The 26,591-nt window shown below is 41.9% G+C and overlaps 1 long non-coding RNA gene across 1 annotated transcript in view; it reads left to right on the forward strand.

Moving 5' to 3' along the window:
• The window catches only part of LOC117883171, a 32,055-nt gene extending 23,267 nt beyond the window's left edge, over window positions 1-8,788 (forward strand). The window contains exon 3 of the long non-coding RNA XR_004647195.1: window positions 8,684-8,788. This is a non-coding gene — a long non-coding RNA (uncharacterized LOC117883171). The remainder of the gene's footprint in view (window positions 1-8,683) is intronic.
• The last annotated feature ends 17,803 nt before the right edge of the window (window positions 8,789-26,591 follow it).

A 26,591-nucleotide genomic window follows, 5' to 3' on the forward strand; every position in this document is an offset into this window, starting at 1 on the left:
TATCTCTTGTCTCCCATAGGAAAAGGCTTCCATTGACTTCAATGAGCTTTGGGCCAGGGCCTGATCTATTGATGGCATGTTAATCAGAATTCCCTTTTTAGCATTCTGTGGTTTGGCAGGGTCCCTGCCTTGTGATCAGATCCAGAGTTGTTAGAATTATTATGAGGACCCTGATGTGCACAGGTAAGACACTCACACTTAGGAAGGGGCTCTTGACTTTGTAATATTTTATTAGCAGTTACCAAAATCACAGACACTCCAACCAGCAAAGGGCGTGGAGATAATACAGAATGGTTAAGAAATTCAGCACCAGAACATTTGTATACTCACAGCATCCCTTGCATAGTCCTATGATTGGTGAGACAGGTGATCAATGAGTGGTCCAATCTCTGGTATGCCAAAAAGATTCCAACAGTATAGGCTGTGGTTAGCTCTCTTATAGGGTTACATGGCAGCCATGAATATTCATAAGGATGTCCAGGATCCTGTATCCATATCCTGAACCTCCTCAACCTAATAATGTTGATAGCACATTATGCCTTTTACCTCAAGCTCATTAGCATATATGTCAATTGGTTGTCATAGCATTCTTGCGGTTGAACATCTGCTGATGTTCCTATCTTAAAATATCCAAAACTAGCATCAACTGGCATCTTGCTGTTAGATATCAGCAGCTTAGTCATATTTGTTTATTACAGCATTCTATCTTATGTTATCTTATGATCCACAATTATTCCTGATTAGCTACATATGTTAAGGCTTTTGGGCCTTATGTTTCAGCTTGGTAAGCTACTGTCTTACAGGTTTTGAAGCCTGTAGGCTTCTTGCATACTGCCTTAACTTATACCTATGCCTTATCTAGCAAATATGTATACCTATAGGCTACAGTTTGTAAAGATGTGGCCCATAAAGGGACTTAGGAGCCTAAGTCCCATTTGTAGCAGCACTGCAATCAACAATACTCCTGTCAGCTGCTGCCTAACCCTGTTGGTGCCTAAATTCTCTAGGCACCCAACTGCGTGCCATCTAAATTCCCCAGGTACCTATGTACGAGACCCTGGGACATGCACACTATTGTCCAACTCTAGGCATCCAGAAGCCTGTCTCCTGTCTCAGGGTGCATGTGCAGAGGTCAATAGAAGATGTAACTGTGATGCTGCCTGGTGGATGTGGGTTCTAGTCTGGACAATCAGACCAATGAAAGTGGAGTCTGTGACCATGCAATGTGGCTACTGTGATCTGTAACCCATAGAGTGAATATGTCCACTTCATGCATTCCATAATCCTCTGACATCTGTCCAAGTGCTCCTACTTACAGCACTGTTGGCACTGCATTTGCATGGTGTCCAGCTCCCCTATGCCCCCATCATGACAGGACAGTGAGGGTGGGCCCTTCCATTCTCAGATGATCCAGGGACTGGGCCACCTAAACTTCCTCCCTTCATACCCAACCCCCTTCTCTTCTTATAATCCCCTGGAAGCCTGCCCTACCCTACCCTTACTTCCCCACTTGTGCCCTCCAAGGGCATTGACCCTCGTGCTAAGCTCTCCTCAAAGCCTGTCCCCAGCTCATCTCTGTGGCTCTAGCAACCATCAGGACCTCAACACGGGCAGTCATAAACCAGTTAATGGCCTATATTTCGGTAGATGTAAAAATGTCCCTTCTCCACACCCTTGCCACTCCTCTCCTCTCCTCTTCCCCCTCTCCCAGGTGTCCTCTGCCTGCTCCCTCACTTCCTGATCCAGTACTTGCCATGGTGCTGAGGTCATGGCTGAATGGAACCGAGGCTGCATCTTTTGTCAGTTGTTCTAAATGACCACTTCCAGGTGACTTCATGGACGCACGTGTCTGTGTGCAGCTCCTCACCCAATCCAGCTTGCAGACAGGTGGATACCTGGTAGATAAAGTCCAGCCCCCTCTTCAGTTTCCTGTGTCTCAATCTGACTTTGGCAAATATGTCAGTCCAGCACACTCTGATGCCAGGGGTTGTCACAAGCCCAGCTGAGCTTGGGCCCATTGCATGGTTTCTTGGCAACTGGCTGATGGTACGGTTCCCAGATTTCAGCTACACAGCAGCCAAAACAAAGGACTGGCTATTGTGGAGTCCCAGTGTGGTGGGAAGCAAGCATAAAGGCATGGATCCTTTTCACCCCACTTCTACTTATCCTGTCCTATGTGTGGCCCTCCTGGAGTGCATCGGTCTGGTCCCAGAGCAGTCCATGGCCTGCCTCGTGGTACAAGATCTTTTCCCAGATTCCTGCTGCTGGCTGAGTGGCTCCTATGATTCTCCTCCTGAGTGTCTGTGGTAGTGGTGAGTGCTGCCTGGCCTCTTTCATGGTAGCAGAGTGCTCTGTGTGGTGTGTGTGGGGGGGGCAGTGGTGTGCCCAAATGGGGTGGAATGGAAGGAGTGCTGGATGTGGTGGTATGTGAGGGAGTAGGTTGAGGTAGGACTCATAGACTTTAAGGCCAGAAAGGATCATCTAGTCTGACCTCTTGCACATTGTAGGCCACAGAACCTCAGCCACCCATTCCTGGACTATTAACCTGTGGCTGAGTTACTGAAGTCCTCACATCATGATTTAAAGACTTCAAGTTACAGAGAATGCACCACTTACTCTAGTTTAATCCTGCAAGTGACTCAGGCCCCATGCTGCAGAGGAAGGTGAAAACTCCCAGTGTCTTCAGCAATCTGACCCGGGGGAAGTTCCTTCCCAACCCCAAATATGGCGATCAGTTGGTCCCTGAACATGTCAGCAAGATTCAACAGCCAGGCACCTGGGAAAGAATTCTCTGTAGTAACTCGGAGCCTTCCCCAGCTAGTGTCCCATCACTAGCCATTGTGGATATTTGCTACTAGCAGTTGCAGATTGGCTACATGCCATTGTAGGCAGTCTCATCAGACCACCGCCTTCATAAACTTATCAAGCTCAGTCTTGAAACCAGTAAGGTTTTCTACTCCCCTTGGAAGGCTGTTTCAGAACGTCACTCATCCGATGGTTAGAAAGTTTCATCTAATTTCAAGCCTAAACTTGTTGATGGGCAGTATATATCCATTTGTTCCTGTGTCAATAGTGATGCTTCACTTAACTACTCTCCCTCCCTGGTATTTATCCCCCGATATATTTATAGAGAACAATTATATTTCCCCTCAGACTTCTTTTGGTTAGGTTAAACAAGCCATAAGATAGACTTTCCATTCCTCTGATCATCCTAGGAACCCTTCTCTGCACCTGAACTGATCCCTTCCCTGCTGAATCAGGGCTGCCAGTTGATCTTGGCTATGTGAGTGCCAGTGGAGAAAGCTGTTTATGGTGGATTTTATTTTTTTTTCCAATGAGTTGCAAGTACCCTTGCAGGTTTCGGCAGCATAAGAACCCAGCCCCAGGGAGAAGTCGCCTTGTTTCGGTTCCCATGGTAGGATGCTGTTCCCCACCAAGAGTGTATGAGATCAAATTGCATCAGCCTTTTGAATCCATGGGCTTCTGCAGCCATTAAATGCAGGGAATTTCTGATAACCTCTGGGATATGATGGAGGGACATTTCTTACAGGATGTCCCATGAATTGGGTGTGGCAGGTCACTGAGCCTGTGAAGGAGGGATATGGCATTTGTCTGGCAGGACAGCTCAACTCCCTGTCCCTGTGGCAGCGCCACCCACTTTCTTGTGGGTGAGATTACATGAGCCTCTTCTGATTTTAATGGGGGGGTGTCTTTTAAACTCACCATGCATAATGTCTGTGTTCTCTCCGCACCCCCCAAGTGTCCTGGGATCCCAGACTTTCTTCATCCTAATCCTGAAAAATGTCCTGACCAGACCAGGTCAGACAGAGGGACCCAGATGACATTGTCACCTTCACCAATTCTGGCTAAATTCCAAAAACTACATAGAAAGTGAGACTTTGTGTTCCCCTTCCCCCATATTTCCTTTTCCTTTCCTACCTTATTTCTTCTCTTTCCTCTCTCCTTTTTCCTTCTGTCTAATAAGAGTCTGGCTTAGCTGGCCCAGGCTGCATATTTTGCAACACTGAGGTAAGCCTGTGACCAGAAAGGCAGCTAACAGCCACCCCGTAAAGAGCCTGATGCTGGTACAAGTTCACGAGATTTCAGAGTAGCTGACCAGATCATGTGCTGTGCTTGTTTTTCAGCCATAAGGTTGTAAGTGAGAGTCAATCTCAGAGACAAAAGCTGCATTTTCTATCTTTGCTGTTCTTTTGTGTGTGTTCGTCTCATTTTGTCGTCTAGGAGACAGGATCGGACTTTAACAACAGCAGCAACAGCTCCAGCCCATATTAACTAACTTCTCTTTTCCCCGAGAAAGATAGTTATCACTATCGAAGAGACTGTCAGACATGGTTTGTTTTCCTTCTGAAGACTCCCTGAAGCTAGAAAGAAAGGAACAAAGAATATTGTTAAAGTGAAAACCTTGTTTATTACTTTTATATTTCAAATGCTTTAACTGTTTTTCCCTTTTCTGTATCTTTAATAAAAGGTGAAAAGGATTTTTAATGGTGTGCTTGCTGTGGGACTAAGCATGCTGAGGTCTCTGTATACCACACCCCAAACCTTCTTTAGTATAGTTTAGTATTGGTCAGTTTCAGGATCATGTTAACACCTTTGACTCTTTGAGCCCCTTTATTCCATCTAAATTAATATACCACTTCGTAACGTGCTGGCTTGATGGAGCGCCTTGCTGTTCCTATTTTCTAGGCAGATCTGACTAGGGGTGCCGTAATCACTACGGAATCTGTCTCCTACTGAGAGTGTGTGTCACTCTCTCTCTCCTAATGACTATTTATCCACAGTGGAACAGTCATAGGGCTTGAGAGAGAGAATGACTTGGTAGCCCAGTGGTTAGGGCACCTGCCTGGGTGGTGGGAGATTCTAGCTCCCATCCTCGTGGACCAACAGTTCTTTCATTATTTACCCAAAATGGAACAGTCTCTCCAGGACAGATTAAGGGAGCTCCACCTCAAACCATCTCATAGGTCAGTGGTTAGAGCACTCTCCTGACAAGTATTGCAGACCCCTATTCAAATCCTTGCTTCCTCTCTGGCAGAGAGAGAGGATCATATCTTGTGTATCCAACATCCCAGGTGAGTGCTCTAACCCTAAGCCTACAAGTAAAATGGGGGGCATCACCATCTCTTTCTCTCCCCTCCCCCATTTGGTGTAGAGCAAAGCAGGTGCCTAGCTTATTCTCACAAGAAATGACTTAGGCACGTAAGCCACTTGACTCCACGAGAGGGGTTCCTATTCATGGGTCGCTAGCCCAGCTAGACACAGCTCTGCAGACCAGTCTTGGTCATCCATGTCTGTGAGGGGGCAGGGCTTCGAACACACCCTGTGGTTGGCATCTCTCATTGGCTGGCTCACACAACACCCATCCTAGTGCACTAGTTTCTGTGGATCAAATGTTTAGATGCCTGTCTCTCCCCATTCCTCCTGTAGGGTGTGCTAGGCACCTAATATTAGGTGCCAGTTTTATGGATTGCAGCATTGCTGCTGTTGTTTTCTAGCTGCCTAAAAGTTAGGTGTTGTGATGTGCAGCATGGTCATAGAATCACAGAATATCAGGGTTGGAAAGGACCTCAGAAGGTCATCTAGTCCAACCCCCTGCTCAAAGCAGGACCAATCCCCAACTAAATCATCCCAGCCAGGGCTTTGTCAAGCCTGACCTTAAAAACCTCTAAGAAAGGAGATTCCACCACCTCCCTAGGTAACCCATTCCAATGCTTCACCACCCTCCTAGTGAAAAAGATTTTCCTAATATCCAATCTAAACCTCCTCCACTGCAACTTGAGACAGTTACTCCTTGTTCTGTCATCTGGTACCACTGAGAACAGTCTAGATCCATCCTCTTTGGAACCCCCTTTCAGGTAGTTGAAGGCAGCTATCAAAACCCCCCTCATTCTTTTCTTCTGCAGACTAAACAATCCCAGTTCCCTCAGCCTCTCCTCATATGTCATGTGCTCCAGCCCCCTAATCATTTTTGTTGCCCTCCGCTGGACTCTTTCCAATTTTTCCACATCATTCTTGTAGTGTGGGGCCCAAAACTGGACACAGTATCCAGATGAGGCCTCACCAATGCCGAATAGAGGGGAATGATCATGTCCCTCGATCTGCTGGCAATGCTCCTACTTATACAGCCCCAAATGCCGTTAGTCTTCTTGGCAACAAGGGCACACAGTTGACTCATATCCAGCTTCTCGTCCACTGTAACCCCTAGGTCATTTCTGAAGAACTGCTGCCTAGCCACTCAGTCCCTAGTCTGTAGCAGTGCATGGGATTCTTCAGTCCTAAGTACAGGACTCTGCACTTGTCCTTGTTGAACCTCATAAGGTTTCTTTTGGCCCAATCCTCTAATTTGTCTAGGTCCCTCTGTATCCTATCCTTATCTTCCAGTGCATCTACCACTCCTTCCATTTTAGTGTCACCTGCAAACTTGCAGAGGGTGCAATCCACACCATCCTCCAGATCATTAGAAGATATTGAACAAAACCAGGCCCAGGACCAACCCTTGGGGCACTCTGCTTGATACAGGCTGCCAACTAGACATGGAGCCATTAATCACTACCCGTTGAGCCCAATGATCTAGGCAGCTTTCGATCTACCTTCTAGTCCATTCATCCCACCCATATTTCTTTAACTTGCTGGCAAGAATACTGTGGGAGATCATATCAAAAGCTTTGCTAAAGTCAAGGAATAACATGACTGTTTTCCCCTCATCCACAGAGCCAGTTATCTCATCATAGAGTCATGCCTAAATCCCTTCATGGACTGCACCCGGAGTGGCAACGTAATACAAACTACTGATAATAATATTTAATGTGCAAAATATTCTATGAAGGGATGTCCTGTGAAGGGAGAGTTAAAGTGGACTCATCTGAAATGAAAGAATATAGCAACCTTCCTTCATGAGTAAGGGTCTTATTCTGCAGATACTTATTCATGCAAGTGGTCCTTACTCATGCTGAAATCCCAGATTATTTGGGTAAATTAGGGATTGTCAGATCAAACCATTGTTGTCTCAATTATAAACTCACAAAAATCTCACTAGAAAATGAGTATCCAGTATTTGAGTACAGTATGTGCTTTACAGGGGCATACCATATGTAAACTACTAATTAAGTAGTACCAATCTGAAAAAGAATAACTAAGTCTGACCTTTTTGTTGGTTCTGTGAATTTTCAGCTAGAGACAAAAATAAAATAGGTTTTGTTTCTATGAGATAATATCTAAAATCCATTGAGAGAGAACATTTCATTTGGAAAATGAAGTATATAAAGAGGGCTAGGACAATGTACGGTAATTAAAAACAAACAGATTAACCTGCTGTCAAGTAATTAACATTTTGCTGATATATAATCACTTATATTTTTAACATTAGAAAGCTTTTAATAATATTTTTAAGTTTGCTGATATGAAGGATAGTCTATGGTCTAGAATATTAGACTATGAAAGGTTTAATCAAATAATTCAGCTTGGAGCAGGCTTGGCATAATAAGAAATGTTTGTTTACACTCCAATTTATGGCTGTTTGTTTTATTATTTTACCCTGAGGATGGAGCTTTAAATTGTTTAACTCTAAAGCTTTGCTAATATACAAAGCACACATTAAAGCTTACACATGTGCTGCCTAATTTATATTGATATTTTTAATTAAATGCTTTTCCTTTTCATTGCAAACTGAAATAAAATATGAGAGTCAACAGGCTTAAACTTTGGGGTGCAGGGGGAATGGGACTCTGCAAGGGAGGTGAGATGAAAGTGGTTGGGGCTCAGTGGGGTGTGTGTGGGGGGTCCATGTATGGGGAGCTCCTGATGCAGGGGGTGAGGCTTGGCAGGGTGGGGGTTTGGGGGGGTTTCTGGGTGTGGGGTGCTCCTGATATGGAGGGGGCTCGGTGGGGGGGTTCCATGTGCGTGGGTGGGGGGCAAGACCACTGTACAGGGATAACACAGAGTACAGGATGCTAAATACACATCTACCTCAATATAACGCTGTCCTCGGGAGCCAAAAAATCTTACCGCATTATAGGTGAAACCGCGTTATATCGAACTTTCTTTGATCCGCCGGAGCATGCAGCCCCTCCCTCCCTCCCCCCCAGAGCCCTGCTTTACCGCGTTATATCTAAATTCGTGTTATATTGGGTCACGTTATATCGGGGTAGAGGAGTACTTATTTCTTTCTACAATTATCATCTGTCCTTTACTTAACTTAGATCTCATAAGTATTTTAATGGATTGATTTTAATTATCTAAACAGATTTAGACTAGGGCTGTGTGAAAAGATTCAGGTAAACTAAGAACAGGCACTAAACTGGAGGCAATCATTCAAAGGCAGATAATTTTCCCTGGCTACCTGTTGATGTACTTCTTGTCTATAGCTGTAACAAGAAGGAAGAAATACTGGAAATCTCACAAGAAGCTAGAGCCTGTTCATGCCAGATTCCCAGCCTAATAGTGCAGACTCACCAGATCAGCTAAAGTTCAAATGTGCAGCTGAATTTTTGTTTTTCATCTGAGCTAAACTGACTCATTTGAGGCTTTCCTACTACTTGAGATAAGCAGGAAACCCCACCCTTTCAATACCCCTGAGTTTTCAGAGAGCTTGCTTCTGGATCTGAAATTTGTGGCTTGTTTCTACCAATCACTAATGTAAAGCATTTTCTGTCATTAACCACAGCTGAAAGGTTCATCTGCCAAAAGCAAGAATTGTGCTGCAGAGACTTCAGCAGAAAAGCAAGAAAATGGATCCCTCTAGAGGCCACTTACATAATCTGTACCAGTGGGGGAAAAAATACGTAAATTGTTTCTCTAATCTCTATCTATAAATAAACGTGTCTTAATTATCTCACATCACTGCTTATTATACTGGCAATCATATATCTAGAATTTTCAAAGTAAATACTGTAGGCTCTCCATTATTAGAATTGCTTTTATTTAAAGCAAAATATTTTCCATGAGTATTCACTCAAATTTTAAAATGAATCACTTTACCCATGATCAGAATTTTCCTATCAGGAGTGCTCACAGAAAACCATTATTTTATATGATATGAGACTAATTGATGCATCAGAGGAATAAATTTCCCCATGAAATAGCGTTGCCAGACAAAGATCAGACTGTTTCCTTCACATCTGGCACTTACTTTGGGCCCGAGTCTGATCTCACTTACAGTGACTTTACTCCTGATTAATACCTGTGAAGTCAATGTGGAAAACCAGTGTGAGTTGCTCTTTGCATGGTATTTGTTATAATAATGAAAATTATGCATCAAAAATATAGTTATACATAAGTGTATATTTTATTTGGAAAGGGACACTGCTTGACATAGCAGAGCTTTCAAAATCCCTCACATTAGCCCTGGCAAAAGAAGCAAGTGAGCGCTAGTTTAGGAATGTGCGCAAGTATATGATTAAGTCCATGCCTATGCAGGAGAGTACTTAAGCTCGTGCCTAAAGTTTCACACTACATCTTTGTGTGCTACCGCTCCCTTAGAGAGCCAAAGGCCCAGTGGTAATCAGAAAGGCCTGAAGGAACCATAGACATGCTCCTCAAGTCAAGGAACAGAAACAATTCCAGGTGATCAGTGTGAACATTGTGCATGAAGAACTGGATGCACCCAGAGAGCAGTTCTTGGCCTTAAATTGCCTGAAAAAGTCAAGTAAATTCAAATAACAAATCTAGGAAAACTCAAACATCTGTTCAGACGTTCTGGTAAAACAGATTGAGGCATAATTTGTTGAGTAACTTATCTGCCACAAATTATCTATTGCCCTATTGTATCTGAGTACAATTAATGACAGCCAAGAACACTGTATGCATTTTTATCCTTTAAAAATAATTCTTAACATTTTGGATTCAACTCTAGTTGCAGTCCTGCATTTCCTGAAAGCATCCCATTCTTATTTCCTACAGAACAAGGTTTTAGTGTCCTCTACCACTGCACTATTCCACAAGATTCCCCCAGGCATTAGAAAATCAATTTTTATTTTTTAATTAAATGAATGAGAAGAGTGATGTACTTTCACACTTAGTTCTGGCATAGTATTAACTTGTTTTTGTTCATTAATTACATACAAAATATCCTGTTATACTCCATGAAATGTAATTTTATCCACATGAGTAAACACTCATGATGTGCATTTGAAGAAGTGCAGGATAAAATTACAGGCCACATTCAACTTTGCTGTACAGGTGAAAAGAATAAGGCTATGATGAGAAATAAAGATGTGGGAGAATACTCATAAAGGCAATTTACAAAGCAATTTACAAAGAGCAGCATATTTTTGCATAATATTATGGTGCCTTGGAATAATTTCTACAATACCCATTCTCTGTGCCAACCATAGGCAGGTTAACTCCAACCGGGACATGTTTGTGACCACATGCTGTTTGATAGTGCACTCCATACTTTGAAACTTAATTCAATTAAATTAAACAGCTATACATTTGAAATCTGAGACCCTGTCTCATTTTGTGTCTGATCCAATGCCTGCTGAGTCAATGGAAAAAATCCAATGGGCTCTGCATCAGGCCTTTTGTGCCTATGCTCTATTTTGCTGTTTTGTATAAGCCTGAACTACTTCCATGTACTCTTTTTATGACAGGAGTTCCATCCCAAACCAGGAAGTATAATTAAAAGAATGTAAGCTGTCACGTTCTCTCTGTATCCACTGCTTCTTAGCACTGTTACACTTTATTCCTTTTCGATAATTTAGGTAATTGATTTATCTCCTGTTTACTTTTGGCTCAGTAACTAAGTGAAAACAGTAACTCAAACACTGCCATCTGCCAGCAAGTGGAGCTCTTTGCTAGGGCAGGAAGGTGTGGCTTCACCAACAGCACTTCTTTTCTCCAGGCTAAAAGTTTTGTAGAGTTGACATTGGTGTTTTCTTTAGCCCTTACACTTCTTGGCAACATTAAAATTCTGTCTTGATTCTAGTAGCTTATAACATAGGATCATGAGCACTAAACCCAGCAATGTTAAATTCTTTTATTCCCATGAGATTTCCTACCCCCCTCCCAACACACACTTCGTTATATGTGGGAGCAGACAGAGTGAGAGATGTATGCCCCCAAAAAGATGAATAATACAGGACATAAATATTTTAATTGCATCCCTATTAAATTTATCATTTTAAGTTCCCTTCCCATTCCACTCCCCTCCATCCTTCCACGCAAGTATTTTTTGATGAAAACATGAGTCTTTCTCATCACTCATAGAGAAACATGAGGAAAACATCATTCAGCCAAGATGAGAGGTAAGGATTAATTTTCTAAAGCTAAAATCTCCTAAGAACTCATGCTAATAAGCCAGCAAAACATTGGTAGTATGCTTCTTGATGTTCTTCATTAATGCTGGAGTCTTGTTTACTGTGTTTTTCTGTGTGTATATTGGCAAATATTTTTTTCCTGCTTGGTTGTGATATATTGTTTGGCTATGATGGGGCTGGCTAACTGCAGACTGCTGGTGGCTGGTTTATTTTGTGCATAGTTTGTATTTTGTAATACTTGTGTTTGTTCCTCCTCATCCTTTGAGTTCTAGAAGAAGAGTAAGAATTACCTAAAGAGGACAATAAGAAGTTATAGGTCAGGTGCTTGATTCACTTCTGCTGGAAGTCCAAACTGTACGTTCCTAAACCTGCAGAGAATTAACCTTCTCACCTATCCTTGGGGATGTTTGCACCGCCTGCCATCCCTTTGGAGGGAAGCTTTAAACTGTGGTCAGGTTTTTATAGACTACTGAGAGAGAGGTATACTAAATTAGGGGGATGCATCTGCACAGCTCTCTATCTCAGTACTTCTACGGCCTTCAGTAGTACCTGAGCTCCTAAGAACTATTAATGGATTTTATCCTCACAATACCTTGCCAAAGTAGGGAAGTGCTGCCCCTATTTTATGGATGGCACAGGGCAGATGAGGTGACTTGCTGCATTGGAAGTCTACATTTGAGGTGGAAATTGAATCCTGCTTTCTTGAGGCCAAGTCCAGTGCCCTATCCGCTAGACCATCCTTTCTCCCTCTCTTCACTGCTGGTTATGGATGCCTTCAGCTGTGCCAGTCCTGCTCCTTCTTTTCTGCTGCAGGGGCCTTGTTTTCCAGAGGTGTTCCACAATCCTGGATCCATGAGTGCAGGCTCCCTCCTATGTACGAAAGTGGATTGGAACATGGGGGCCTAAAAAAAGCAATTAGTTGTATTGTGCTCTCGATCCTTACAGAGAAGCTGTGAAACCATGGCGTACCAATTTATACAAACCCCAGTCATGAGAGCTTAGTGCATCTCTTTAACTTTGATTTCAGTTTCAAGCAGGAAACTGTATAAATGGCTCTTCATAAGGCATTTCAGATGTTCATGTTGCTGTCCCATAATATTGCCTCCCAGCTCTCTCATGTCCTGGCAGAAACCAAGATTTCTCAACTTTTCTGAAGGAATTTTGGACTTTTGAAGAGCTGCTTTGATTATTTTTTCTAACCTTGATCCTTCAAAGATTTACCTATGTGCTTAACTTCCAGTGTTTGTGAGTCTTGCTGTCAAGTTCAAAGACACTGCTCACAGATGCTTCAAGTTAAGCATATGCTTAAGTCTTCGGAGGATTGTGTCACTCCACTTTTGTGCACACCTCTGGTACAGTGTTCAGACCTCAGATTGTGTGTTTCACATTACTACCATACAATCTGTTTTTGTTCCATATGGAAGTGGGATCTCCCATAAACCATAGTTTGATTTTTGAAATGCCATCAGGAGACTCTTCTTGTTTTTTGCACTCATGAAGAGTGCATCATTTTAGAGGATAATGGATAGCTTCAAACAGTAGCTTGTCAGACTTAACATGGTGTCAACTGATTCTAAAAAGAAAATGAAACTTCCCCAAAAGGATACAGTGTGAGTGGAATAAGCCTGAAGGCTTAAGTAACTTTTATATTACAACCACCTGTGTGACACTTTTCTATGGGAATTGATCTTTCATTACACACATTCATCCTCATATCTAGCTAACATACCTGAATTTGTCTCAAAGCATTATGTCAACATAATGTCAACCTACATATCTAACTGTGATTTATTAGAATACAAAACAGAAGCAATATAAAAAGTTATAAATGGGGAAAGGTTGCTGAATCTGGCAGGATCTGATCTTTTATATTCCTTTAAGGAAGGAACAATGTATCCACAGTGCAGTCCCTATATATTCTTTACCTTATCCTCACCCTCAAAAACATCATGCATACACCATCCTGAAAAAAATTGTTTACATTTTATGGCTGTATGCAAAAATTCATTATCAGTTTGCATGAGCATTACAGGCAGTGTTAACGGGATTAAAATCTAAGGCCCTGGTCCAGCAAACCACTTACGCACATGTTTATGCTTGTGGATAGTATCATTGACTTCAGTGGGACCATTCACATACTTAAGGTAAAGCATGTGGTTAAGTGTTTTGCTGGACTGGGGTCCTCTCTCATCTACATTTTGCATTGAGTAAAAGCAGCAGTAACTGTTTTCTCATGCAGCAGCTTTTTACAGCTTTTCAGGCAGGAACTCCCATCTCTGCATGTCCATCAACTGTTCTCAGCTGGGAGCAGAAGTAACATATGCTCCTGGTGGAGCACAGTTGAAAGTAGTGAGGACTGAGTACTAACACCCTAGTCCACTCAGATACCTAAGCACATTATAACTTTAAGCAGATGAGTAATCCCATTGATGTATGTGGGACTACTTGTATCTTAATTAAGTGCTTAAGTGAACAGTACTCTTTCTCCATGCTACAGCCAGACATGGAGAGAGCCTCTCCAAGGAAATATCTAAACTCCACAGAGTGACTCTAAGACCATGTCTACATTACTGTGGATTGACGCTGCTGTGATCAATGTGGGGGGTCGATTTAGCAGATCTAGTGAAGACCCGCTAAATCGATCGCAGAGCACTGTCTGGACGACTCCGGTACTCCATCGGAATGAGAGGAGTAAGGTAAGTCAACAAGAGAGCATCTCCCACCGCGTGGTGTAGACACCACAGTAAGTTGATATAAGCTACGTTGACTCTAGCTACATTATTCATGTAGCTGGAGTAGCATAATTTAAGTCGACTTACCCCGGTAGTGTAGACCAGGCCTAAATCATGCTGTGGCATGGGATTCCATGGCCATGTTTCCAGTTGGTCCTAATCAGACATTCAAATGGGGAGTCATGCTGAATGCCCTGATCTGCTATAACCATCATCAGCAAGAGTGAGAAAGTCTGCCAAACAATCAGTGGGGCTACTAGATGATTGAGGTGCAACAGGAGCACTCAAGGAAAACAAGTCTGTTGCAGAGAGGCTAAATGAATTCTTTGCATTGATCTTCACTGCAGAGGATCTGAGGGAGATCCCCCCCACACCTGAGCCATTCTTTTAAAGTGACAAATCTGAGGAACTGTCCAGATTGAGATGTCAATAGAGGAGGTTTTGGAATGAACTGCTAAATTAAACAATAGTAAGTCATCAGGACCAGATGGTATTTGAAAAACCTCAAATACGAAATCACAGAACTACTAATTGTGCTGTGTGATACCATCACGTAAATCAGCCCCTGTACCAGAGAATTTGCAGATAGCTAATGCCATCACCGATTTTTTTTAAAAGGGTTCCAGAGGCAATCCTGGCTTTCACAAGCTGGTAAGCCTAACATCAGTACTAGGCAAACTGGTTGCAAATATAGTGAAGAACAAAATTCTCAGACACATAGATTAACATGATATGTTGGGGGAAGAGTCAAGCTTTTGTAAAGGGAAATCGTGCCTCACCAATCCATTGAAATTCCTGAAGGGGTCAACAAATACGTGGACAAGGTTGATTCAGTGGACATTGTGTACTTGGACTTGCAGAAAGCCTTGGAAAAGGCCCCCAAAGGTTCATAAGCAAAGTAGGCAGTCCCTGGATAAGATGGAAGACACTCTCATGGATCAGTATCTTGTTAAAAGATAGCAAACAAAGGGTAGAAATAAATGGTCATTTTTCACAGTAAAGAGAGTAGATAATGGGATCCCCCAAGGGTCTGTACTGGAACAAGTGCTGTTTAACATATTCATAAATTATCTGGAAAAAGGGGTAAATACGGAGGTGGCAGAGTTTGCAGATGATTCAAGTCCAAAGCTAACTGTGGAGAATTACAAAGGGATCTCACAAAACCGGGTGATGGGGCTACAAATTTCCAGATGAAATTCCATGTTGATAAATGCAGAGTAATGCAGATTGGAAAACATAATCCCAATTATACATATAAAATGATGGGGTCTAAATTAGCTGTTACTACTGAAGAAAGAGATCTTGGCATCAATTTGAATAGTTCTCTGAAAACATCCATTCAATGTGCAGTGGCAGTCGAAAAAGCTAACTGAATGTTAGGAACCATTAGGAAAAGGGATAGATTATAAAACAGAAAATATGACAATGCCACTATGTAAATCCATGGAATGGCCATACCTGGAATACTGTGTGTGGGTCTGGTCACGCCATCTCAAAGAAGAAATATTAGAATTAGAAAAGGTATAGAGAAGGGAAACAAATATGATTAAGGGTACGGAACAGCTTTCATATGAGGAGAGATTAGAAAAGAGACAACCTAGGGGGGGATATGAGAGAGGTCTATAAAATCATGAATGGCATAGGGAAAGTGAATAAGGAAGTGTTATTTACCCCTTCACATAACACAAGAACCAGAGGTCACCCAATGAAATTAATAGCAGGTTGGAAAATAAACATAAGAAAGTACTTCTTGGCACAATGCACAGGTCAATCTGTAGAACTTGTTTCCAGGTATGTTGTGAATGCCAAAAATATAACTGGGTTTAAAAAAGAATTAAATAAGTTCCTGGAAGATAATTCCATCAGCAGCTGTTAGCCAAGATCTATCAGGGATTCAGCTACATGCTCTGGGTGTCTCTAAACTTCTGACTGCTAAAAGCTGGGATAGATGACAGGGAAAGGATCAGCTGATAAATTTCCCTGTTCTGTTCATTCTTTCTGGAGCATCTGACACCAGCCATTGTGGGAAGACAGGATATTGGGATAGATGGACCATTGCTCTGACTCAGTATGGCCATTCTTATGGTCTTAAAGGTGAATCTCACCCCTATGCAGTGGAACAATGAAAGTCTCATTCATCACTTATATCCTATTTTGAGGGTTTAATGTGGTCTAGTGCAGGCCGACTGCACGGCATGAATTTCATTGCAAGTGAATGTTACAATAAACAGAAATCAGACCTGGATTAATTATCTTGTCACTTCACTCACCTAGCTCTGCTGAAAATACTAGAGTAGCTTAAATACAGTATTTTGGAATGTGTATTGATTTTTAGCATTGTTTTCAAAGCTTATGCTATTAGCTAAGTGGCATATGTAGCTAATATGTGATTGTCATCAGGGTGTCTCACAGGCATAGCTTTATTCCAGAAATTCACCCCTCGGCAGAAGTTCAGCACAAGGCCTATGCATCACCTAAGCCTTCAAAGTAGAACTTCAGAACAAGGCCTACGTCCTACTGGCCTTTTGCACAAGGTGAATTTAACTTTTGCTGAGTAACCAGGGATTTGGGACTGACCTCATGGTCCCAGATAAAATGGAGAACGGTTAACAGGAAGCATGAGAAGTTGGAACTTGAGGATAATTGAAAGTTAAAACAGCAGGAGGAATGTTAAAGGGTTGTAGAGTTCATATATCTTGGCAGAAATTCAGAACAGACGGTGTGAAAATGATGGGGTCACAAAGAAGAGGATCATATCAAGCTCTAACACTCACATGGAACTACTAGTGGAAGAGACTTGATATTTCTGTCTTCAAAAAACAAAGCATACACATTTCAAAGGCTCTGCCAGTTGTTTTATATAGTAGCTGTGAAACTTGGTTCATGACCAGAGACCATGAAAGATCATCAGATACATTTTACAGATGTGGTTTCAGACCCCATTGTAGAAATATGACCAAACCTAGGAAATAGACTATGATCCCATTGTCTTAGATTTAAAAGAAATATATGATAGATAGCAATAGCTATCATTACCATCTTTCTATTGTCATGACTTCCAGTCACATTGGACTGAATGGGAGATTTTTTTTTGAGAGAGAGAGAGAGAACTGGCTGCAGAGAGAGGGCTAATAAATTATCCTGTTCTACCATGCTTACAATTAAGGATTCCAGATGTCAATGTATATTTTTATTCTTTTTCCATGTTTATTTCTGGCTCTGGTACTTTAGAGCCTGACAACTGTTTTAGGGGAAAGCATTTTTAGAGCATGATTTGAACAGTGACTGCAACAATGAATTGGTTCATTAATGATGAACATCACAAGGAGGCCAAGTCTCTGTTCCAGTGAGGGTATGTCTACACTGGAGCTGGAGGTGTAATTTCCAGCTCACGTAGACATACCCACGCTAATAATAGCAGTGGAGCTACAGCTGCATCGGCCATAGGGTTTCAGATGGGATTGCACTCGCAAAAAAGCCAGTCTGTCCCGCCATCTGTGCAGCTGCAGTTACACTGCTTTTTTAATGCACTAGCTCAGCCCAAGCTATTGTGGGTATGTCTACTCAAACAGGAAATTATACTTCCAACTCCAGTGTAGACATAGACTAAGTCCCCGTTTTCCTGCTCTGGTGGCATAAAAAGGGTATTAAAGAAGCCAGAAGCAGCTCCTGAGCTATACCACTTGGCATCCATGCTCGTTTAGCACTGCTGGAGCAGCCCTGCACCAGTTTGCTCTCGGTCATGGGTGTAAGAGCCATGACAAGGAGTGAGAAGGAGAGGTCTGACTGGAATGCACCGTGGTCTGGCTATTCTTGGCTTTTTAGGGTCCATGATGGAGTCTGGGAACTTGGGAGTCATTTATAGGAGCCCACAGGCTGCTGTTCATGATGATGGGGGTTGTGCCAAATGGCCTCAAAACACTTGGAGCACGAAGGAGGCTTAAAGCCACCTTTGCCACCCACCCCCAGTTTGCAAATAAAAAAAAAGTAAATGACATTTGAAAAAAATAAATCCTTCGACAGCTTTAGAGGCAGGTGCAGAATATTCATTATACCACAAGCCTGTAGCTTGGGGAGGAGAATTTTTCCCCAGATTGTAGCATTGGTGATGAGTAGTCAAACTGAAGTAAGATGTCTGGTGTTCACAGCTCAGAAAAATTGTGAAAGAAACTGAATCACTAGAACAAAAATGGAAAAATTAGGCAACAGTGGCCATTTGCAGCTGGATTATGTTCCCTTGCATTCAAGCCAGCTTGCATTTCTAGCTCTATGTATGAAATTAATGTTTCAGATTTTACCTTAAAGAAAATCGGTTTATTCTTTTATCAAATGCCAAAACACCATACTAAAATACTTTTCTTCTAGCCCTTTGATATTGTCAAAAAGAAAGTGATAGCCTGGTAGAAAATAATAGATCCGAGAAGTATTTCCCTGTCTGTTTATTGGGGCAAGGTTGGTTTGCTAATAATTCTTATTGTATTCCCTGAAACAGATTTTTCCCCCCAGATATTTCCCCACATATTTGGCTCCTGTGCCAAAGCATTTAATAGTATGGCATGAGAGCAGGTGGGAGCTCAGTCAATATATTACTGACCTGAGGATACAAACCTGCTCATATGGAATTGTTCAGTTAGCATCTGTCTCTTATTTTCCTTTATACTGTACTGGAAAGTAAGGTGGCAAAATGAGAAGCTTTGCGACCTTTAAGCTGAGTTAGGGCCTGATCTTTTCCCAATAAATTGAGTGGTGATGGAAGTTCCTTTGACTTAAAGGGCAATCAGGATCTGGTCCACAATGTATTAAGCAAGCACAGTAGAAATCACCCCTTTTTTAGAGCTCTGGCAAACTACTTTCAGTTTTGGGGAGAGAAGGGTGATGTCACGTTTCACTCCCTAGATCTACATGAGGCTATAAGGCAGGGGTTGGCAACCTCTGGCATGCGGCTCATCAAGGTAAACACCCTGGCCGGCCGGGCCAGTTTGTTTATCTGCCGCATCCACAGGTTCGGCCGATCGTGGCTCCCACTGGCCGCAGTTCACCGCTCCAGGCCAATGGGGGCTGCGGGAAGCGGCCTGGGCCGAGGGATGGGCTGGCCGGCCTTCCTGCAGCCCCCATTGGCCTGGAGCGGTGAATCCTGGCCAGTGGGAGCCGTGATCGGCCGAACCTGTGGACGCAGCAAGTAAAAAAAACTGGCCCGGCCCGCCAGGGTGCTTATCCTGGCGAGCAACGTGCCAGAGGTTGCCGACCCCTGCTCTAAGGTTTTGATTCCAGGTTGGACCCAGCCTATTTTCTGATTTAGACTTAATCTTAGAGGAGGGCATTGACATATTGTGATTTGGTCACTCAGATTATCCTCTATTCAGGGTATGAAATCTCATGAGAACAACTATTGTCTGTCAAATTTCTGCCATTTCTGCAATCTCTCAAGAACAGCTTGCAGGATTTTGGTGCCACAAAACCCAAAGGCTAACTTAAACTGAATCCAGATTCAAACCTAGATATGAACGCTACTTTCCCAGCCCATTTGAGTTGTCCTAATGATATTAATAAAGGGGCAGATTCTGCCTCCTTTACATGAAATTCACCCATTTAGAGGGCCAGCACAAGGCCTTTTTATTCCTGTTATGCAGTTAGAGGGTAACGGACTGCACAGTAAGAGAGAGCAGTATAACTACAGCACGGGAAACTAGTGAAAGCTGGATGAGATTCTGCTGGATTTTTTTAATAGATTCTAGGACTGGAAGGGACCTCGAGAGGTCATCGAGTCCAGTCCCCTGCCCGCATGGCAGGACCAAATACTGTCTAGACCATCCCGGATAGACATTTATCTAACCTACTCTTAAATATCTCCAGAGATGGAGATTCCACAACCTCCCTAGGCAATTTATTCCAGTGTTTAACCACCCTGACAGTTAGGAACTTTTTCCTAATGTCCAACCTAGACCTCCCTTGCTGCAGTTTAAGCCCATTGCTTCTTGTTCTATCCTTAGAGGCTAAGGTGAACAAGTTTTCTCCCTCCTCCTTATGACACCCTTTTAGATACCTGAAAACTGCTATCATGTCCCCTCTGTCTTCTCTTTTCCAAACTAAACAAACCCAATTCTTTCAGCCTTCCTTCATAGGTCATGTTCTCAAGACCTTTAATCATTCTTGTTGCTCTTCTCTGGACCCTCTCCAATTTCTCCACATCTTTCTTGAAATGCGGTGCCCAGAATTGGACAAAATACTCCAGCTGAGGCCTAACCAGCGCAGAGTAGAGCTGACAAATGACTTCTCGTGTCTTGCTCACAACACACCTGTTAATACATCCCAGAATCATGTTTGCTTTTTTTGCAACAGCATCACACTGTTGACTCCTATTTAGCTTGTGGTCCACTATAACCCCTAGATCCCTTTCTGCCGTACTCCTTCCTAGACAGTCTCTTCTCATTCTGAATGTGTGAAACTGATTTTTCCTTTCTAAGTGGAGCACTTTGCATTTGTCTTTGTTAAACTTCATCCTGTTTACCTCAGACCATTTCTGCAATTTGTCCAGATCATTTTGAATTATGACCCTGTCCTCCAAAGCAGTTGCAATCCCTCCCAGTTTGGTATCATCAGCAAACTTAATAAGCGTACTTTCTATGCCAATATCTAAGTCGTTAATGAAGATATTGAACAGAGCCGGTCCCAAAACAGACCCCTGCAGAACCCCACTTGTTATGCCTTTCCAGCAGGATTGGGAACCATTAATAACAACTCTGAGTACGGTTATCCAGCCAGTTATGCACCCACCTTATAGTAGCCCCATCTAAATTGTATTTGTCTAGTTTATCGACAAGAATATCATGTGAGACCGTATCAAATGCCTTATTAAAGTCTAAGTATACCACATCCACAGCTTCTCCCTTATCCAGAAGACTCGTTATCCTATCAAAGAAAGCTATCAGTTTGGTTTGACACGATTTATTCTTTACAAATCCATGCTGGCTGTTGCCTATCACCCTACCACCTTGCAAGTGTTTGCTGATGATTTCCTTAATTATTTGCTCCATTATCTTCCCTGGCACAGAAGTTAAACTAACTGGTCTGTAGTTTCCTGGGTCGTTTTTATTTCCCTTTTTATAGATGGGCACTATATTTGCCCTTTTCCAGTCTTCTGGAATCTCTCCCGTCTCCCATGATTTTCCAAAGATAATAGCTAGAGGCTCAGATACCTCCTCTATTAGCTCCTTGAGTATTCTAGGATGCATTTCATCAGGCCCTGGTGACTTGCAGGCATCTAACTTTTCTAAGTGATTTTTAACTTGTTCTTTTTTTATTTTATCTGCTAAACCTACCCCCTTCCCATTAGCATTCACTATGTTAGGCATTCCTTCAGACTTCTCGGTGAAGAACGAAACAAAGAAGTCATTAAGCATCTCTGACATTTCCAAGTTTCCTGTTACTGTTTCTCCCTCTTCACTGAGCAGTGGGCCTACCCTGTCTTTGGTCTTCCTCTTGCTTCTAATGTATTGATAAAAAGTCTTCTTGTTTCCCTTTATTCCTGTAGCTAGTTTGAGCTCATTTTGTGCCTTTGCCTTTCTAATCTTGCCACTGCATTCCTCTGTTGTTTGCCTATATTCATCCTTTGTAATCTGTCCTAGTTTCCATTTTTTATATGACTCCTTTTTATTTTTTAGATCATGCAAGATCTCGTGGTTAAGCCAAGGTGGTCTTTTGCCACATTTTCTATCTTTCCTAACCAGCGGAATAGCTTGCTTTTGGGCCCTTAATAGTGTCCCTTTGAAAAACTGCCAACTCTCCTCAGTTGTTTTTTCCCTCAGTCTTGATTCCCATGGACCTTACCTATCAGCTTACCAAAATCCACCTTCCTGAAATCCATTGTCTCTATTTTGCTGTACTCCCTTCTACCCTTCCTTTAGAATTGCAAACTCTATTTCATGATCACTTTCACCCAAGCTGCCTTCTACTTTCAAATTCTCAATGAGTTCCTCCCTATTTGTTAAAATCAAGTCTAGAACAGCTTCCCCCCAGTAGCTTTTTCAACCTTCTGAAATAAAAAGTTGTCTGCAATGCAGTCCAAGAATTTGTTGGATAGTCTGTGCCCCGCTGTGTTATTTTCCCAACATATATTTGGATAGTCGAAGTCTCCCATCACCACCAAATCTTGGGCTTTGGATGATTTTGTTAATTGTTTAAAAAAAGCCTCATCCACCTCTTCCACCTGGTTAGGTGGCCTGTAGTAGACTCCTAGCGTGACATCATCCTTGTTTTTTACCCCTTTTAGCTTAACCCAGAGACTCTCAACACTTCCGTCTCCTATGTCCATCTCCACCTCAGTCCAAGTGTGTAAATTTTTAATATATAAGGCAACACCTTCTCCCTTTTTCCCCTGTCTATCCTTCCTGAGCAAGCTGTACCCATCCACACCAACATTCCAATCATGTGTATTATCCCACCAGGTTTCAGTGATGCCAAAAATGTCATAGTTGTATTCATTTATTAGCACTTCCAGTTCTTCCTGCTTATTACCCATACTTCTCGCATTTGTATATAGGCATCTAAGATACTGGTTTGATGTTGCCTCCCAGTTTTGCCCTGACCCTCCTTTCTCTCTGCCATTATAGCCCACGTTCCCTCTTGTTTCCGACCCATCTCCCAGGTCTCCATGTTCCCCACTTACCTGTGGGCTTTGCTCACCTGTCCCCGTCGAACCTAGTTTAAAGCCCTCCTCAGTAGGTTAGCCAGTCTGTGTCCAAATAGGGTCTTTCCCCTCCTCGAAAGGTGAACGCCATCTCTGCCTAGCAGTCCTTCCTCGAATAGCATCCCGTGGTCGAGGAAGCCAAAGCTCTCCTGGCGACACCATCTTCGCAGCCAGGCATTCACCTCCATGATGCATCTGTCTCTGCCCGGGCCCCTACCTTTGACAGGAGACCCAAGGTATTTTAAAACTCTGAATAATTATGTTGATACTACCTGATAGCAACCTTCTTGCACTGAATTCACCATGGTCTCAGTCCTCAACTGTGCTAGAACAGAGTTTGGCATTGCTGAAGATGGAATTATGGCTGCTCTAGCCCTTGGAACAATTTACCAAGGTTTGTGGTTGACATTTTTAAATCAAGATGGGATGTTTTTCTAACAGATCTGCTCTAGGAATTATTTGGGGAAGTTCTCTGGCCTGTGCTATACAGGAAGTCAGACGAGATGATCACAATGGTCCGATCTGGCCTTGGAATCTATAAAACTATGAATCTATAAGCTAAGTCCCATCAAGGGACTGGCCACAGTGTAGCCCCAACATATCCTCTATGTTAGAGTATTGAATGATGTTCATGTACAATCAGCGCAGATAGGGGAATGGGGAAGCCTTAAGGCTGCTTTATGCAGCTCCAGCTGCACAAAATGACTTTTACAAAAGGTGGGATCTGTCCTCTTGACTTAGGACCCATGTGACTTTTGTAGGAAAAGGGCATTGTATGCTCAGTGTTACTACTTTCTTTTGTATTACTGCTGTGTTTGGGAAAGCTAGGTATCTTTGCCACATAAGATTTAAGACTACTGTAGCAGTGGTATGAGGCTTCACTACTCCCACTGCTGAGCAGAGATTATTGCATCTGGTGTTAAATTAAGATATGTACTACAAAGGAAAACTATTGTTTTGCATAAATAGCCTTACTAAACCATTTTGCTCTTTGGATAGGCAGTGCTGCATCCTCCCCTGTGATTGCAGCCAATCATGTTAGATCTTTCAGATTCTTTGGCCTTTTTCATGTGTGTGTGTGTGTGTGTGTGTGTGTGTATATATATATATATATATATATATATATATATATACACAAAGTGTGTGTAATAAGATTCAAGAGTTTTATAAGAAAAACAAATACTGAAATGCTTATTATGGGCCAAATCATGACCCAGGGTAAGCGCCTTCACAGGGGATGAAGGGGGATAAGGTGACCCTTTACTTCTCTGTGCAAGCTACCTATGTAACAACTCATGGCACGGGAAGAAGAGTAGCCACTCTAGGGCTACTACTTCTCCTTCTATGCATTTGGGTGGGGAGTGGGTACAGCCTTGAGTCTGCCCCTCCAACACATTGGAAAGCACAGCTGAGCCAGCACATTGGGGGAAGGCAGTAGGTGCAGTACGGAAGTTTGCTTCCCTCTATTTCCCCCAGAGTAAGAGAGAAACAGGGACTGACGTATGACTCCGAGTCTATTTGTGGGGCAGTATAAGTCAGCACTATACATGAAAAGCAGGAATTAGTACGTACAAGTTTTATATTTCAGGGCAGTCATTCAGTAAGAGGAAAATAGCTTTTCTTGTTTTTGACAATGTATAAACTAAAATCCATGTGCTCATGTAAAAATGAGGGGATAGTTCTAAAAATGATTTTTTTTTATTTGAATGAGGTTATTGAGTCTATGAAACAGCTCACATTTACTGTGCTTATTTATCCTAATTATAAATATTCCAAATAACTTTTGGCTAGGTTCTTCCATCCTTATTCACTTAGGGTAACATTAGCCCCAGTGTAGAAGGTGTGGGCTCCACTTGTGCCCTGTTTTGAGAGCTTAAGTGTTATATAGGTGTTTTGCTGATCTGCACAAGGGTGAATTTCACCTATGAGAAAACTTCTCTCAGTTCCCCACAGTGAATCTACAATACCCTACTTTGATGCATAGATCTCCACTGATGTCAATAGGCAATATATACATTTGGGGAAGTCAGACTATTGGATTTGAGGTCAACATCAATATCTGAAAGGATGGTATTATTCTGAATGATTATCCACGTTAATATTAACAGAACGTTCACATTCAGCAGCAACTACATTCTCATTCCTACCCCTTTGTGCTGTAGGCTTTGCCAAGTCTATGGAGGTGGCAAACCACATATTAACACATGGGCAGAAATGATCTTTTCTGGAGGTTAGCAGAGTTCAGAACAGATCGTTCAACTTGGATTTTTCAGACATTTTTATAGCTCAGTGTAGAGACCAATACATTGTGGGAGGTCTCAATGCCTCAGTCACGCATTTCTGTTTTTTTTTCTAATCACTGTATACATGGGAATAAATTCCACCCATAAGAAGGTTTTAGTTGGCCAGTAAAAGAAACTCTGAACTCTAGCTACAGTCCCTGCCAGTTTCTTGTCTAGTTAAAGAATATTATTCCAGTGGTGCTGTAAATGTCATCACTTCTAAAAGTATTACTATACATGCTGGACTGTAAAGTGCCATTTGCCAGATGTTTTGTGTGTTCAAGTACATCTGCTGCTCCTGTGACTGTGTCTTTTTCCTGATGGTGAATGGTTGATTGGAGGCATGATTCTGCTCTCACTTTCACCATTGTGAATCTGGAATATCTCTTTTGAAGTCAATAGAGTTACATTAGGGTAAAAGCCATGTAAGTTAGCACAGAAGCAGGCTCTGGAACATTAAGGTTCTATATTGTGCTATGATATTACACCTGGACACAGTGCTGTAGATGGAATGGAAAGAACATCACTATAGTGTATGCCACCATTTGTCTTTTAGGTAACAGGAAATCACAGTTTTACTTGTTTATTGTATTATGCCAGTTGACTTATGTACAAAAATTATTTTTCTTCAGAAAACATTTGCCGGAAAAGTATTTTTGTTTATATAATTGAGTCTCATTGTCCTCCAATGAGATTTATACTCTTAAATCTCATGTTCAGAAGTACCGCTGGCATTTAGGAGCCTAAATCCTATTGACTTTCAATTAAATTTAGGCTTTTAAGTGCCTAATTCATTACTGATGAGAATTAGGCTCTAAAGTCACTTAGACACTTTTGAAAATTCTACCCAGCTTGTTTTTTCCAAATGAAAGGGGGACTACAACATGTAATTGAATAAACACAGTTTGGAATAATCTGAGAATGTTTTAATATCTTTAATTAAAATCAGGAGCCAATTTCTTTCCAGGCAATGAAGGTTCAGATGAGCAATGTTTCACTGCACAGTCAAAAAATGGCTGTTTTAGATTCTCTATATTCATCCATATTTTACTTTTAAGGAAAATACTATAAATCCAATAATATTTGCTACAGGTAATGCAAAAATATATTGATATTTGCTTGAAAATGGAAGCATTATGGGGTTAGGCATTTTTCTTTGTCTAATACTAACTTGCCTTTCACTTCGTATTCTACATCTAGTAAACTAGCCTCCTTAAACCAAAATATATAATTTCAGGGATTTTGTGCTTGTTTATATTGGGGTTTTTTGCTGACAAAAATAGAGTTTGTAAAGTGCAGATAATTTTTGAAAAGCCACAACAGAATGAAAGAAAATGACAATAATTACAAAGGAGACAAAGTAAAGGTCAAAGAGAGATTTGGTCAAACTCATTACCAAAAGACACTCTGTAGTTTTCCTCTGGGATGTCAGAAATCCTTGAGATTTACCATGCATCTTGCTAGTCTTGTTTTGTTTGTTTCTCTTTTTGAGAGTCTCAAAGTCCTTTTTTTAGGAGTTCTGAAACCGCAGCTGCACCATGAAGAAATAACATATCCTTGAATCTTATAACTTCAAATTAAAATTGAGGTTGTTTTTGATACCAGCTATGCTAAA

The sequence above is a fragment of the Trachemys scripta genome, chromosome 9 (assembly GCF_013100865.1).
Source record: "Trachemys scripta elegans isolate TJP31775 chromosome 9, CAS_Tse_1.0, whole genome shotgun sequence".
In the NCBI taxonomy this organism is placed as follows: Eukaryota; Metazoa; Chordata; order Testudines; family Emydidae; genus Trachemys; species Trachemys scripta.